This window comes from Solanum dulcamara, chromosome 5 (genome assembly GCF_947179165.1).
Source record: "Solanum dulcamara chromosome 5, daSolDulc1.2, whole genome shotgun sequence".
In the NCBI taxonomy this organism is placed as follows: Eukaryota; Viridiplantae; Streptophyta; class Magnoliopsida; order Solanales; family Solanaceae; genus Solanum; species Solanum dulcamara.
This window is the reverse complement of record NC_077241.1, coordinates 44,735,798-44,752,960: the sequence shown is the minus strand read 5'-3', so window position 1 is coordinate 44,752,960 and position 17,163 is coordinate 44,735,798.

Sequence of the window (17,163 nt, the reverse complement as noted above, 5' to 3'; positions counted from 1 at the left end):
GGTGTAAGTGGTTAGAGGCCTATAGCAACAATGTCTATACTATTGCTATACGCCCATTTTCTAGAAGTGAAAAATGTTACTTAAGACCTTAATGATATTTTGTGGAATTCCTACTACCACATTACATGAATTTCATAATAATGAGCTATTCCTATAAACAAGTTTATGAATTATGATTATGAATAGTTTATGATAATTTGTCATGACTTGAACTAGGATTGAGCTGTGACATGGTTATTTGGATTACGTGGAATTCTAACCAAGATATCTAACCATACATGGAATACATAAGGTAAAGAAACATAGTAAAATAAGCTATAGTTACAACTCAAGGGAATGGGTCTAAGGGATACAATTACTCAATCAATGTCCAACCGAACTTCATCATAATAACGTCTAAACATGCCTCTAATCTAGTCTTTTATGGAGGCTTCAGACAAGCACTAACTCACCCAAAACATAAGAAGAAAGTCAATGAAACAATGTGGAAAGAAATTCATATCCTCAATGATATGAGGACTCACCAACTTCTTGGAGAAAGCTAAGCACTATAGCCATGAATGGGATGATCGGCGTCCTCCCCTACATTATCTCAATAAGCGTTAGTACATAGAAGGTACTAAGTATGTGAGATATGCATAAATGAGTATTAGGACATGATAAATATGACATAAGATGCATGATCAACATAATGAATATGAATAAATCTTAAAAGCATTTAAAACACATGAAAATTTATGGTCAAAGCATCATAAAACTTCATAGTAAATCTCATAGCTTAATATTCAACTTCTGTGGGATAAGACCTTTAACTGATATTTTAAGACCATACAAGCTATAACATGGAATCCGATGTAAACAACATTAGGAAGGGGAGGGTTACCTTTCCAGGATATACTCCATCATGGTACTCAACTCAACTCAATTGTGATATATGTGGATCTATTAGCTAGGCCATGAAGGCAATCCTATGCGGCCAAAGTACTTTGGAAATTTAGGTTGCTACTTGAATTCCCTTGGGTAACTAACTATATTACCGGAATGAACCCTACCTAAAATTCCTCTTGGTGCTTATTAAATATCCCATCAGAATTTATTAAAAAATGATCATAACATTGTAGGGAAAGATAGTAACTACCTATCAATCCAGCTTTACAAAATACATTAGGAATAGCTCATTAACTTTAGTGGTTCATAAGAATCCATAACTTTAGTGAGAACTATCTTTATCACCATCTTTAAACATGATTGTGTGAGCATTAAACTTATCACATCATAATAACTTTCTTTGATCAAAATTGTTCAGCATCATACATTAAATCATAATCTCAGCTTTATTAATGAAAACATTCTTTAAACATCATTGAACTCATAATCAACTCATGAAAATAATCTTTAACTTAATAATAGTAACTTGGAAATACCTTTATGTATGAGTATTCATAATTCAACTTAACATCATGCAATTTATGTAGAAACAAGCTTATAAATATTATTGATGCTCATCTAAAATAAAATAGCACAACCTAGTTAAACAAAACTAGGGTTAATATACCATTGAAGGTTTAAGGAAATTTTGAGAAAACATTGGGACTCCATGGGTGAAAGGAACCCAAAGATCAATCCCCACATACCTTGATTGAAATCACTTAGAATTGAGAAGAATTCTTGAAGAAAATCTAAAACCCTTGTTTGTAGCTTGAAGAAGAATCCTTCAGAGAATTATGTTCTTGCCTTAGCCATAATTGTGTCTACATTCATTGAACAAAACTTGGGAAATATATAAAATGCCCCTTATTAAAAATGGAATTTTTGACCTACGAGTTAATTCCTACGACTTGTCGTCTTCTAGACTTGAGTGGTAGTGCAGGCCTTAGTTTCTGGGATTTTATGTCATGACCCAAACCAGGGACAAGCCATGACATGGATATTAGGATGAGAGGGACCCCAAATGAGCCATTTTTGCATACATCGCATACATAAGGTAAAGAAACATAGTGAAGTAAGCGGAATTAAAAGTTCAAGGGAATGGGTCTAACAGATAGAAACCTTAATAGATGTCCAGCTAGATGATATCACATAGCGTCTGTACATGCCTCTTTTCTAGTATTAGTTGGGGGCTTAGGAATAGCTCCTACATCAACCAAATCAAGTGAAGAAAAGTCAAGTAAACAATAAAAATGAAAGTCACGTCCTCGATAGAATGAGAACTAGCCAACTCTTTGATATCTAAAATAACTCTAGCCATGAAGTGAATGGTCGTGAGAGTCATCCGTCCCTATATTATGAGACAATATTGGAAAAATATGTATTAGTACATAGATAACTTACACTCCTTTGAGAGCATATCAGATATACTAGACACAAACTTTCTCATACGAGCTCTTGAGTAGGAAATAATGAATGGAGAACAATTTGACAATTAAGAGAACTTGAGGGCATACTCCCTCACTATCATTCCACCTTTCTTAAATTTGATGAACTCTTATCCTTTGGCCTCTCTTTACTCCATTGGAAAGATGCGATCAAGGAACACTCCTTTGAACTTATCCCAAGTTAAGGGATCCTCCTTTCTAGGCCTCTCACTATTCTATTAATCAAACCCAATTTTGGCAACACCCTACAATTAATACGTAGCCAACTCCATCTTCAAAACAAGGCTAACCCTAATGATATCCACGATCTTATTAATACTATCAACAAACTCTTATGAGTTGTATTTAACTTTAGAACCCTAAAATTCTAGAGGATTCATCCTCAAAAAATCAGAACTCTTGTCGCTATCATATCCATATTAGAGTTCACAGGAGAAACCACCTCACAATTGGCTTGAGCCATAACGGTTGTAGCAAGTATGTGGAAATCCACCCAAAAATCATCATTGGAGACTTGATAATTTAAAGGATAATTTAGAGCTTGTTTTTCCTCTTCAACCATATTCCTTCTAGTGTGGTATCTTTTTAGAGGCATATTCTGAAAATCGCAAAGAACAAGAATCAAAGGGAAAGACTTAACCACTCTACCGCATGACTTAGATCATGAAAGAAGTGAGACTTTTGATAAGACATTTTGTAGCCTCCTATTCATGGATGTGGAGTGCTTCACATTAATGCATAAAACTCTACTGAACATGGCATGTTAAACTCCATCGGACTCTCCTAAAGCCGCGACATGGCGATCGGGATGCGAGGGATCCCAACCAAGCAATCTTAGCATACATTTCTTTCATAAGATAATAAACTTGACAAAATAAGTTGAAGTAACATCTTAATGGAATGTGACTAAGAGATAGAAACTCAATATATGTCAAATCCTGACTACATCACTCAGTGTCTAAATATGTATCTAGTCTACTCTTTGATGGGGGCTTTGTACAAGCTCCTATATCACCCAAATAATAAAAGAAGTAAAAATAATAGCATTATGAAATAGAGTCATTGCCCTTGATAAGATGAGGACTCATCAACTCTTGATGTCTAAATAACTCTAGCCATGAAAGGGATGATCGTGACTATCGTCCGTCCCTACATTATGAGACAATATAGGCAAAATAGGTATTAGTACATAGACTGTACTAAGTATGTTAGATATGCATGAACAAGTAAAGAAACATGAACAATGTGTCATAAGATGGATGACATATCATAATGAACAAGACTAAGGCTTAAATGATTTTGAAACATATGAAACCTCATGGTTAATGCTTATCATAAAACCTCATCATATAAAAACTCATAATTTAACCTCAACTTATGTGGGATAAGACCTTCAACTGACATCTTAGACCATGCAAGCTATAACATGGAATTTTCTAGAACCCTCATCGATAAAGGGAAGGAAACCTTGCAAGGGTATACTCCGTCATGGTACTCAACCAACCTCAACTATGCTATATGTGGATCAACTAGATAGGCCATAAAGGCAATCCTATGCGGGCAATGTACTTTGAGACTTTAGGATGCTAGAAAGATTCCCTTGGGTAACTTACTTCGTTATCATACCGAACCCCATGTAGAATCCATCTCGATGCTTAGTCAGTATACGAACGAAAACTCATAAACAAATGATCATATTCTAATAGGGAAAGATAATAACTACCTATCAATCCATTTATATAAAACATATTTAGAGTAGCTCATTAAGTTTAGTGATTCATAAGAATTCATAACTTTGATAAGAATTGTACTTATCACCATCATTTAACATGATTGTGTAAAAATTGGAATTATCACACCATAACAACATTCTTTGATCATAACATGATCATCATCATAACTTCATCATCAAAATCATAAATCTCAACTTTAATTCATAAAAACATTCCTTTAAAATCATTGAAGTCATAATCAACTTATGAAAATCATCTTTAACTTCATAATTATAACTTAAAAATAGCTTTATACATGGGTATTCATAATTCAACTAAAAATCATGCAATTTTTATAGAACATGCTTAGAATAATCATTGAAAGTAATTCAAAATGAAATTGAAACAACCCAATATAAATAATCAAAACTAGGGTTCATAATTAATTGAAAATTTAAAAAAACGTTGAGAAACATTTGGGACTCCATGGGTTAAAGGAACTCATCTATCAATCCCCACATACCTTGATTGAAATTACTCAAAATAGAAGAAGAAACCTTGGTGAAATATGAAACCCTAGCTTGTAGCTTGGAGAAGAAACATTGAGAGACTTTGTTCTTGCCTTAGAGAATTTGGGAAAGTTGTTTTGAATGAGGGAATTTTGAAACAATTGGGTAGATATAGGGTTGAACGTAGTCTTAATTGTGTCTAGGTTCATTGAACCAAACTTTGGAAATAACATAATTACCCTTTATTAAAACTTTGAAACTGACTCTATGGATGACTGCTACTAGCTGTAGCATATATGAGGGGTCATCAAGATGACTCATCATGCAGGTCTTAGAAATAGGCTATAATTAAGCCTCTATAGTTTGCAAACGAGTCATCTCTATGACTCATCAACTTGAATACGAACCTTATACATGATCGGTCGTGCAGGTCCCAAAACATTCCAATATGCAGGTCTCTGAAGTTTAACTATGAGTCATTCCTACTACTCATCCCCCCAAACTATCCTCTCAAGTCGTAGAGTTGACCTTGAGGGACTTCTGAAACATGGCCTCTAAACACTGCCAACAAGTCGTGTCTATAACTCGTCTAGAGGATTATGAGTCATAAAATTCAGTCGTAGGACCTTTAATAAGGATTGATCATGATGAAATTCCAGGGTGCACTCTACGATTCATCCCTATGAGTCATGGGAATTTCTATGAGTCCTAAAGTAACTCATAAAGCTGAAGTCAGTCAAATCTTTTGATAATTTCTCTTTTGTTGCAACTTATGGACTATCGGGGTCTTACAAGTTTTTAAATGAGTCGTTCTTACAACTCATCAACAGGACTATGACTCATCCTGTTAAGTAGTAAAACATTTCCTGAGGGTAGAACTGTACAATACTTTAGAGGTCACCCTATGACTCACTCTTACGAGTTGTAGAAATCATTATGAGTCGTGGAGTTACTCGTAAACATGAGGTCATTCAAAATTTTGAGAATTTCTCCTTTTGTCAGGAAATGTTTTGTGCTCAATTCTACTGAATTATCTATCAGATTCGTGCTCAATTATACTGAATTGTCTACCGCCCCTCACTAAAGGGCCAAGATACGTATGTATACATATATGATGATGTGTTGTAATAAGGTGCTGTTGGAAATGGGTCTATGATGGTTTGATAGATGTATTCAACGGATCCCTAATAGGGCTGGCTATATGGTATAATTTGAGCATGCATGATTTTATAATTTATAGAGTACAGGTATCGAGGTTTCTTTTACGATATATTTATCCCCTGCTTTTCTGTCCCAGTTATGCTATGTTATGTTTTACATACTTAATACATATGTCGTACTGACCTCCTTTCTTTGGGGGGCTGCGTTTCATGCCCGCAGGTACAGATACAGGTTTTGGGAGTCCGTCAACATAGTATTCGACTCAGCTAATCTAGAAGAGGCTCTATTATATCGGAGCCTAGTTTTTGGTACCAACCACTGATCTATAAAATTATCTTGTCTATTCAGGGGTACGGCAGGGTACCTGTCCTGCCATATATTGCTGTTAATATTTATAGAGGTCTGCGGACATGCATATGTGGGTTGTGTATGTCGCGTTAGTTCATCTGGGTCTACATGAAGTATGGTATATGTTATTATGTTATGGAAGCCTTGTCTTCTTGCGTGCCGTTTCATGTTATGATACAAATGAAATAGACTATAGATATATGCAATGCTATGACCCATTGGGGGTTGTCATGTACGTATCATATTGTTTGTAGTCCGGCTTGATTATACTTTATTGATGTGTATTATGTTGTCTATAGTTGACTTGACCGCAGCTGATAGATATGTATACGGCGGTCCAGGTCGAACCAGAGTCGCTTCATATAGGGTTGGGTCGTGACCAAAGTGATTTTAAATTTATGTTTCTAAATGCTTTGGTTAATATGATTTCCTCATGACTTTACATATTCCATCCTATTATGTGATTTACTTGACCTTTGCATTCCATGATTTACGTTGCATGTCACGCCCTCATACTTAGTACATTCCAACGTACTAATGCATACTTTTGCCTACATTATCTCATAATGTTGGGGTTGAGGTTGAAGATCCTAATCGTCCACATAACTAGTAGGCGTTCCTATCGTAAGGTGTTGTGGTGAGTCCTCATTGACCGGGGACTAGTTCAAAGTTGGTTAGAGTTTTTTTCTTTTCAAGGAGTTTGTTTATATTTTATATTGAGGGTGAGCTAGGGACATGTCTATTACACCCCGCACTTTTGAACCTTGAAATGTGTTCCTAGTCTTCTTGAAAGTGGCCATGAGACCCCTAATGTCCACACACATCAAACAACTCTAAGGAAAGAAGAATGCGATACCCCGTGAGAGAGAAGGCTAGAAATAGAGTCGTGAGAATCCGGAAAGTGTTGGAGGCCAAAAAATGATTCGTAGGAATCGATTTACATACATAATCTAGTAATTTAGAAGTCTTATACACTTGATCTACTTAAGGACATACAAAGATTACATAGCACAGATTACATAGGCTCTTAAACTAGAATGAGATTATGAACCCACGAGGAAGGGGAAAAGATGACACGTGGCAACCAATGAAGGAGTGACACGTGGAAGCACCTCAAGAAAGCAGGTGACTCACCTGCTTGGGGTCAAGTAGGTGACCCACCTGCTTGGGGGAGGTGGGCCCTACTGCCACATGGCAGCCCCTTCTTGAGTGCATAGATACGGTGGCCCAATAGGGGATGGACACGTGTCCCCCTTAGGGGATGACACGTGTCATCTCCTAGGACTGCACATATATGTTTATATGTAATATATACTTCAGTTTAAACCCTTAAACATCAGAAAAAATCAAGAAAACATAACACTAACCTATAGAGAAAAACGTGATGGCTTAGGGAGAAAAATAAGGTAAGCTTCCACTTTTTCTCCGTAAATTAATTATCTACGGAGTTCCTCAACCACAAGGATATGTATATATGTATATTACGATTCCTAAGGAACCATATCATCATCTTTAGACTTAGAAACTTGGAAGAAAGTTGAAAGAAAAGCTTGAGAGAACAACCTAGAGGGGCTACGGGTTTGGGGCAACAAACAAGTAAGGCCCGATTTTTTTTCATGAATTAATTATTTGAGGTGTCCCATGGACATATAATGGTGTTTAATAACATAAAATTCAAATATGGGTCAGCGGCGGAAGTGATACAAACACTCCGCGCAATTTCAGCATGTTTAGAGAAGTTTCGGGTTGTAATTTGGCTGTTTTGGCCAATTTCGGGTAAGGTAAGGTTTCTCCTTTCAATTTGGACTTTATGGGGTTGTTATGGAGTGTTTTAAATGCCCTAAAAGTGGCTCAAAATATGTAAATATCATAAAAATGTTTGGTCTTGGAAGCAATCTAAAGTATAGTCGCTATAGTTGAATTGTAGTCAAAACAATGTGTTGTGCTTGTGGTGTGCGGTTGCAGGTGTATAGTGATGTGTTTAAGGGATTAAAAGTGTTACAAAAGAGGTGGGGTAGCTTCTGGTTGCATCCACATGACCCTCAACCTCGCACGGTTAAGGGTTTTACTAAACGGAAACCAAAAACCTTATTTTTGTATCATAATTTCGAGCGAGTCGTTTGGAGTTTATGTTGTATAATGTTTGTGTGAATTGCTTATATATATTCTGTAAGTTGTTGTTGTTGGTTGGCTGTAGTGATTAGGGGTATGATTTTAAATTCGGATAGGGCATCTTATAGGCGAAATGTTGTCCAGTTTTTGTTAACTCTTACAAGTTAAGGAACTAGTCGAGAAGGTGAGCGGGGGGTTGAGTTTTATGAATACTCATATGTAACCTAAGGTGATGGAAATACAAGGGTTGATAATGTTCATATTTCTTTCATGCTACTTAGGTTCAAGGGTGACGAGACGAACGAAATAAAGAGTAACCCGTAAGAGGTATGTGAAGCTTTCTCTTGGCATATTTTTCACATAAGTATGTAAAGCCTATTCTCTTTCTTCTTTTGTCATGTTTGAATTGTAAGTTAAATATGATACGAGCTCCGAGGTAACTCTATTCTTAAACATATCTTATTTACTTTTGAACATCGAACTCTTGTAATAGTTGAACTAGTTCCCTGGAAACTTCTATGTGTTAAGGAGATAATGAATGTACAGGCTCCTAGTCTGAGAGACTGCATGACGACAAGTGCTTCTGTATTCATAAACGGTTATCTCTACTTTAATACATGTCTAGGTTCCCTGAGATCTGAATTAATATAGCCCTGAGTGACAATTAGAAGGCACTTAAAACAATTACATTACTACTCGGATCCTCAGACGATAACCTATTCCTTTTATATGGTTGAGTCTCCGATATAATTTAAATTACAAATAGTTACTTACTACTCTATTCGTGTATACTGTAACACTTCTTCACCAAGTCCTGGGCCGGTTATCAGATTCGTGCTCAATTATACTGAATTGTCTACCGCCCCTCACTAAAGGGCCAAGATACGTATGTATACATATATGATGATGTGTTGTAATAAGGTGCTGATGGAAATGGGTCTATGATGGTTTGATAGATGTATTCAACGGATCCCTAATAGGGCTGGCTATATGGTATAATTTGAGCATGCATGCTATTATAATTTACAGAGTACAGGTATCGAGGTTTCTTTTACGATATATTTATCCCCTGCTTTTCTGTCCCAGTTATGCTATGTTATGTTTTACATACTTAATACATATGTCGTACTGACCTCCTTTCTTTGGGGGGCTGCGTTTCATGCCCGCAGGTACAGATACAGGTTTTGGGAGTCCGTCAACATAGGATTCCACTCAGCTAAGCTAGAAGAGGCTCTATTATATCGGAGCCTAGTTTTTGGTACCAACCACTGATCTATAAAATTATCTTGTCTATTCAGGGGTACGGCAGGGTACCTGTCCTGCCATATATTGTTGTTAATATTTTTAGAGGTCTGCGGACATGCATATGTGGGTTGTGTATGTCGCGTTAGTTCATCTGGGTCTACATGAAGTATGGTATATGTTATTATGTTATGGAAGCCTTGTCTTCTTGCGTGCCATTTCATGTTATGATACAAATGAAATAGACTATAGATATATGCAATGCTATGACCCATTGGGGGTTGTCATGTACGTATCATATTGTTTGTAGTCCGGCTTGATTATACTTTATTGATGTGTATTATGTTGTCTATAGTTGACTTGACCGCAGCTGATAGATATGTATACGGCGGTCCAGGTCGAACCAGAGTCGCTTCATATAGGGTTGGGTCGTGACCAAAGTGATTTTAAATTTATGTTTCTAAATGCTTTGGTTAATATGATTTCCTCATGACTTTACATATTCCATCCTATTATGTGATTTACTTGACCTTTGCATTCCATGATTTACGTTGCATGTCACGCCCTCATACTTAGTACATTCCAACGTACTAATGCATACTTTTGCCTACATTATCTCATAATGTTGGGGTTGAGGTTGAAGATCCTAATCGTCCACATAACTAGTAGGCGTTCCTATCGGAAGGTGTTGTGGTGAGTCCTCATTGACCGGGGACTAGTTCAAAGTTGGTTAGAGTTTTTTTCTTTTCAAGGAGTTTGTTTATATTTTATATTGAGGGTGAGCTAGGGACATGTCTATTACACCCCGCACTTTTGAACCTTGAAATGTGTTCCTAGTCTTCTTGAAAGTGGCCATGAGACCCCTAATGTCCACACACATCAAACAACTCTAAGGAAAGAAGAATGCGATACCCCGTGAGAGAGAAGGCTAGAAATAGAGTCGTGAGAATCTGGAAAGTGTTGGAGGCCAAAAAATGATTCGTAGGAATCGATTTACATACATAATCTCGTAATTTAGAAGTCTTATACACTTGATCTACTTAAGGACATACACAGATTACATAGGCTCTTAAACTAGAATGAGATTATGAACCCACGAGGAAGGGGAAAAGATGACACGTGGCAACCAATGAAGGAGTGACACGTGCAAGCACCTCAAGAAAGCAGGTGACTCACCTGCTTGGGGTCAAGTAGGTGACCCACCTGCTTGGGGGAGGTGGGCCCTACTGCCACATGGCAGCCCCTTCTTGAGTGCATAGATATGGTGGCCCAATAGGGGATGGACACGTGTCCCCCTTAGGGGATGACACGTGTCATCTCCTAGGACCGCACATATATGTTTATATGTAATATATACTTCAGTTTAAACCCTTAAACATCAGAAAAAATCAGGAAAACATAACACTAACCTATAGAGAAAAACGTGATGGCTTAGGGAGAAAAATAAGGTAAGCTTCCACTTTTTCTCCGTAAATTAATTATCTACGGAGTTCCTCAACCACAAGGATATGTATATATGTATATTACGATTCCTAAGGAACCATATCATCATCTTTAGACTTAGAAACTTGGAAGAAAGTTGAAAGAAAAGCTTGAGAGAACAACCTAGAGGGGCTACGGGTTTGGGGCAACAAACAAGTAAGGCCTGATTTTTTTCCATGAATTAATTATTTGAGGTGTCCCATGGACATATAATGGTGTTTAATAACATAAAATTCAAATATGGGGCAGCAAGAAAGTGATACAAACACTCCGCGCAATTTCAGCATGTTTAGAGAAGTTTCGGGTTGTAATTTGGCTGTTTTGGCCAATTTCGGGTAAGGTAAGGTTTCTCCTTTCAATTTGGACTTTATGGGGTTGTTATGGAGTGTTTTAAATGCCCTATAAGTGGCTCAAAATATGTAAATATCATAAAAATGTTTGGTCTTGGAAGCAATCTAAAGTATAGTCGCTATAGTTGAATTGTAGTCAAAACAATGTGTTGTGCTTGTGGTGTGCGGTTGCAGGTGTATAGTGATGTGTTTAAGGGATTAAAAGTGTTACAAAAGAGGTGGGGTAGCTTCTGGTTGCATCCACATGACCCTCAACCTTGCACGGTTAAGGGTTTTACTAAACGGAAACCAAAAACCTTATTTTTGTATCATAATTTCGAGCGAGTCGTTTGGAGTTTATGTTGTATAATGTTTGTGTGAATTGCTTATATATATTCTGTAAGTTGTTGTTGTTGGTTGGCTGTAGTGATTAGGGGTATGATTTTAAATTCGGATAGGGCATCTTATAGGCGAAATGTTGTCCAGTTTTTGTTAACTCTTACAAGTTAAGGAACTAGTCGAGAAGGTGAGCGGGGGGTTGAGTTTTATGAATACTCATATGTAACCTAAGGTGATGGAAATACAAGGGTTGATAATGTTCATATTTCTTTCATGCTACTTAGGTTCAAGGGTGACGAGACGAACGAAATAAAGAGTAACCCGTAAGAGGTATGTGAAGCTTTCTCTTGGCATATTTTTCACATAAGTATGTAAAGCCTATTCTCTTTCTTCTTTTGTCATGTTTGAATTGTAAGTTAAATATGATACGAGCTCCGAGGTAACTCTATTCTTAAACATATCTTATTTACTTTTGAACATCGAACTCTTGTAATAGTTGAACTAGTTCCCTGGAAACTTCTATGTGTTAAGGAGATAATGAATGTACAGGCTCCTAGTGTGAGAGACTACATGACGACAAGTGCTTCTGTATTCATAAACGGTTATCTCTACTTTAATACATGTCTAGGTTCCCTTAGATCTGAATTAATATAGCCCTGAGTGACAATTAGAAGGCACTTAAAACAATTACATTACTACTCGGATCCTCAGACGATAACCTATTCCTTTTATATGGTTGAGTCTCCGATATAATTTAAATTACAAATAGTTACTTACTACTCTATTCGTGTATACTGTAACACTTCTTCACCAAGTCCTGGGCCGGTTATCAGATTCGTGCTCAATTATACTGAATTGTCTACCGCCCCTTACTAAAGGGCCAAGATACGTATGTATACATATATGATGATGTGTTGTAATAAGGTGCTGATGGAAATGGGTCTATGATGGTTTGATAGATGTATTCAACGGATCCCTAATAGGGCTGTCTATATGGTATAATTTGAGCATGCATGCTATTATAATTTATAGAGTACAGGTATCGAGGTTTCTTTTACGATATATTTATCCCCTGCTTTTCTGTCCCAGTTATGCTATGTTATGTTTTACATACTTAATACATATGTCGTACTGACCTCCTTTCTTTGGGGGGCTGCGTTTCATGCCCGCAGGTACAGATACAGGTTTTGGGAGTCCGTCAACATAGGATTCGACTCAGCTAAGCTAGAAGAGGCTCTATTATATCGGAGCCTAGTTTTTGGTACCAACCACTGATCTATAAAATTATCTTGTCTATTCAGGGGTACGGCAGGGTACCTGTCCTGCCATATATTGTTGTTAATATTTTTAGAGGTCTGCGGACATGCATATGTGGGTTGTGTATGTCGCGTTAGTTCATCTAGGTCTACATGAAGTATGGTATATGTTATTATGTTATGGAAGCCTTGTCTTCTTGCGTGCCGTTTCATGTTATGATACAAATGAAATAGACTATAGATATATGCAATGCTATGACCCATTGGGGGTTGTCATGTACGTATCATATTGTTTGTAGTCCGGCTTGATTATACTTTATTGATGTGTATTATGTTGTCTATAGTTGACTTGACCGCAGCTGATAGATATGTATACGGCGGTCCAGGTCGAACCAGAGTCGCTTCATATAGGGTTGGGTCGTGACAAAAGTGGATAATAACTAAGCGTACAACAAACAGCCACGACTTTTCAGCTACGCTAAAAGAACTTCCGAGGCATGTTTTGGCAAGCTTTGGCATATTTCGGGTAAGGTAAGGGTTTTCCTTCAAATTGGGAGTTTATGGTGTTGTTATGGAGTGCATTACCCGTCTTATATGTGGCTGGAAGTATAAAAATTGCACAACGATGCTTGACATTGGAAATAAACTAAGCTAAGGTTGTTATAGTTAAACCAAAGTCGAGTAGTGTGTTGTGGTTGTTGTGCTGCCTTTGCAGTGGTTTGATTGTGTGTTTCAGGGATGAAAAGTATTCTAAAATAGGTTTGGGTGCTTCCGGTTGCAGACATATAACCCTCCGTTACGTATGATTAAAGGTTTTACAAAATAGAGATTAAAAACCGTATTTTGGAGTCGTAGTTTTTAGCGGGCTGTTTGGGGCTTGTTTTGAATAATGTCGAGTTAGTTTTATTATATATTTTTGCTGCTTGTTATTGTGAATATGGCTTCTAAGGTTAAATATTAAAATTGGAGGTTTGGATCGGGCAAGTTATAGGGGAGATGCTGCCCAATTTCCGTTAACTCCTTAACTAACTAAGGAACTAGCCGAGAAGGCGAGCGAGGAGATGAGTTCTATGAATAATCATATGTAACTTAAGATGCTGGAAAGTAGAGGGTTTTTTATGCTCGTATTGCTTTCATGTTAAATAGGTTAAGGATATGATGAGGCGAACGTGTTAAGAGTAATCCATAAGAGGTATGTAAAGCTAACGTTTCCTTCTTTTGGCATATTATTGGCATAAGTATGTAAAGCTTATTCTTTTTCTTGGCATGATTTGGCATAAGTATGTAAAACTAGTATTTCTTTTGGCATGTTCTTTATGCAACAAATATATGAATTTTATATGGTTCTAAGGAAGTTCCTATTCCTAGAGCCACTAGGAAGGCCAATTTCTTGATTTTTCAAAAGACATTTTATTACGCTTTGATACGAGTATATAATTTCAGAATCTCTATTTTGATGTAATGCATAGTGACTTTCAAAAGTTACTTGATATGACTCTTTTCTTTATTTGAACGATAGCTTATTTTAATTATTCCACTGAGTCCCATAATATATTTTGAAATATGGAAATGATTTTAGAAAGACTATTTTGACATAGACCATCGTGACATCTCAAACACATGTACTATGTTTATCGCTCAATTTCACTTATCTGACTTGTCATCAGAGTTATTCTATGGAGTGTCTGGAAATGTTTTGTCTTTTATATAGCATTTAATTGCTCACTACTCCACTCGTGGATGCCTCAATGCTTCTTTCACTAAGCTCGGGCCAGGATTTGTTATCATGCATGCTTCTCTGCATTGTTCACCGTGCCCCGACATGAGGGGGCAGGTACGACCTGTACATGAGATTTGTGGAGTTATGTTGTGCAATATACACATATGATATGATATGATCTGATATGACCATGTGATATAATATGATCTGTTACGGAGATATTCACTACTCTCGACTTATGATGTGTTGTGGCGCCAGTGATGGGGCGGCGACCACGATTTATTCACCGAGTCCCATAATAGGGCCTGATATTGTATATGTTTTCTGCATATATTGTCTTTGGTTATGAAAAGCATTTTAGTATTCTGGGTAGTTTGCTCATTTTTGCACCTTCTATTCTGGTAATGGTTTTACTTATTACAGTTCATGCTTTACATATTCAATATATTTTTCGTACTGACCTCCTTTCTTCAGGGAGGCTACGTTATATACCCACAGGTACAGATGCTCGGTTTGCTGATCCGCTCGCATAGGATATTCTCCCTGTTGGTTGGCAGTGCTCCTTTGTCCGGAGCCCTATTTTGGCACTATTTTTTCTGTTGTATATTTATACAATAGGGCCCTTTTCCTTCATATGATTATGCTATTGTTTTGTAGAGGTCTATAGACTTGTTTTGTGGGTTCTGTATATGTGTTTTGGGCTTGTGTTCAGCGATGGCCTTAATGGCCTCAGTGTGCTATATTTATTTTCATGCGCCCTCTAGCAACCCCTTTTCGATTTTTACTTTTTTTTATTCTGCTAACACGCTAAGTAGGGCTAAGGGTACGTATGGGTTCCTAACTCAAGCACCAGTCATGGCCTACAGAGTTGGGTCATGACAAGAAGCTTCTTGGGCTTAGCTAGATACTATAGAAGGTTTGTTGAAAGGTTCTCATCTATTCCCTTGCCTTAAACTACGTTGACATAAAAGAAGGAAAAATTCTAATAGTCAGAAGAATGTGAGAAAAGTTTCCAGATATTAAAAGATCGTCTTACGTCATCTCCTATTTTGACATTGCCCAAATGTTCAAGTGGGTTTGTTATTTATTATGATGCTTCACGTGTTTGGTTGGGTTGTGACTTGATGCAACACGGTAAGGTTATAGCCTATGCATCTAGGACACTTAAAGTACATGAAAGAAACTATCCAACCCATAATCTTGAACTTGCGGTGGTTGTGTTTGCATTGAAAATTTGGCATCATTATCTTTTTGGAATGCATGTTGATGTGTTTACCGACCACAGAAGCTTGCAATATGTGTTTAGTCAAAAGGATTTAAACATTAGGCAAAGGAGGTGGCTTGAACTCCTAAAAGATTATGACATGAGCGTATTCTACTATCTGGGTAAGGGAAATATTGTAGATGATGCTCTTAGTTGGTTGTCTATGGGTAGTGTTGCACATGTTTAGGAAGGTAAAATGGAATTGGTGAAAAAGGTCCATATATTGGCATATTTAGGTGTACGTTTGGTTGATTTCAATGATGAAGGCATTCTTATACATAATATTTCAGAATCATCTATGGAGGCAGAAGTCAAGTCCAAGCAAGACAATTATCCAACTTTAGTCGAATTAAAGAAGTCAGATGCCAAAAATTCCGTTGAGACTTTCTCCCCACGAGAAGATGGGGTACTACATTACTAAGGTCAGTTGTGTATTGTAAATATTGCTGGAATAAGAGAGTTGATATTGAATAAGGCCCATAGTTCTCGGTATTCAATTCATCCGGGATACACCAAGATGTATCATGACTTGATGAAGTGTATTGGTGAAATTGTATGAAGGACATAGTAGAGTTTGTGGCTAAGTTCCCTAATTGCCAACAAGTGAAAGTTGAACATCAAAGGCCGGGAGGTCTAGCTTAAGAAATTAAAATTCCTACATGGAAGTGGGAAGATATTTATATGGAATTTGTCACGAGTATGCCTAGTACTAGAAGACAACATGATTCTATTTGGGCCATTGTGGACCGAATGACCAAATTGGTGCATTTTCTACCGGTCAAAACTTCTTATAGTGCCGAAGATTATGCCAAGTTGTACATTCAGGAACTTATGAAACATCATGGTGTTCCTTTGTCTATTATATCAGATAGAGGTACTCAATATAGTTCACATTTTTGGAAGTCATTTCAGAAAGGTCTTGGCACTAAAGTCAAGCTAAGTACCGCTTTTTATCCTCAAACCGATGGGCAAGCTGAGAGAACAATTCAAACCTTGGAGGATATATTAAGTGCATGTGTGATTGACATTAGAGGAAGTTGGAATGACCTTTTTCCACTGATTGAGTTCGCTTATAATAATAGTTATCACTCTAGCATCCAAATGGCTCCCTTTGAAGCCTTGTATGGGAGAAGATATAGGTCTCCGGTGGGGTGGTTTGAAGTTGGTGAGATGGCATTGATTGGTCTAAATTTCGTAATTGATGCAATGGAGAAAGTAGAGCTCATAAGAGAAAGAATGAAAATGGCTCAAAGTCGTCAAAAGTCCTATTCCGACACTAGGAGGAGAGAGCTTGAATTTGATGTGTATGATATG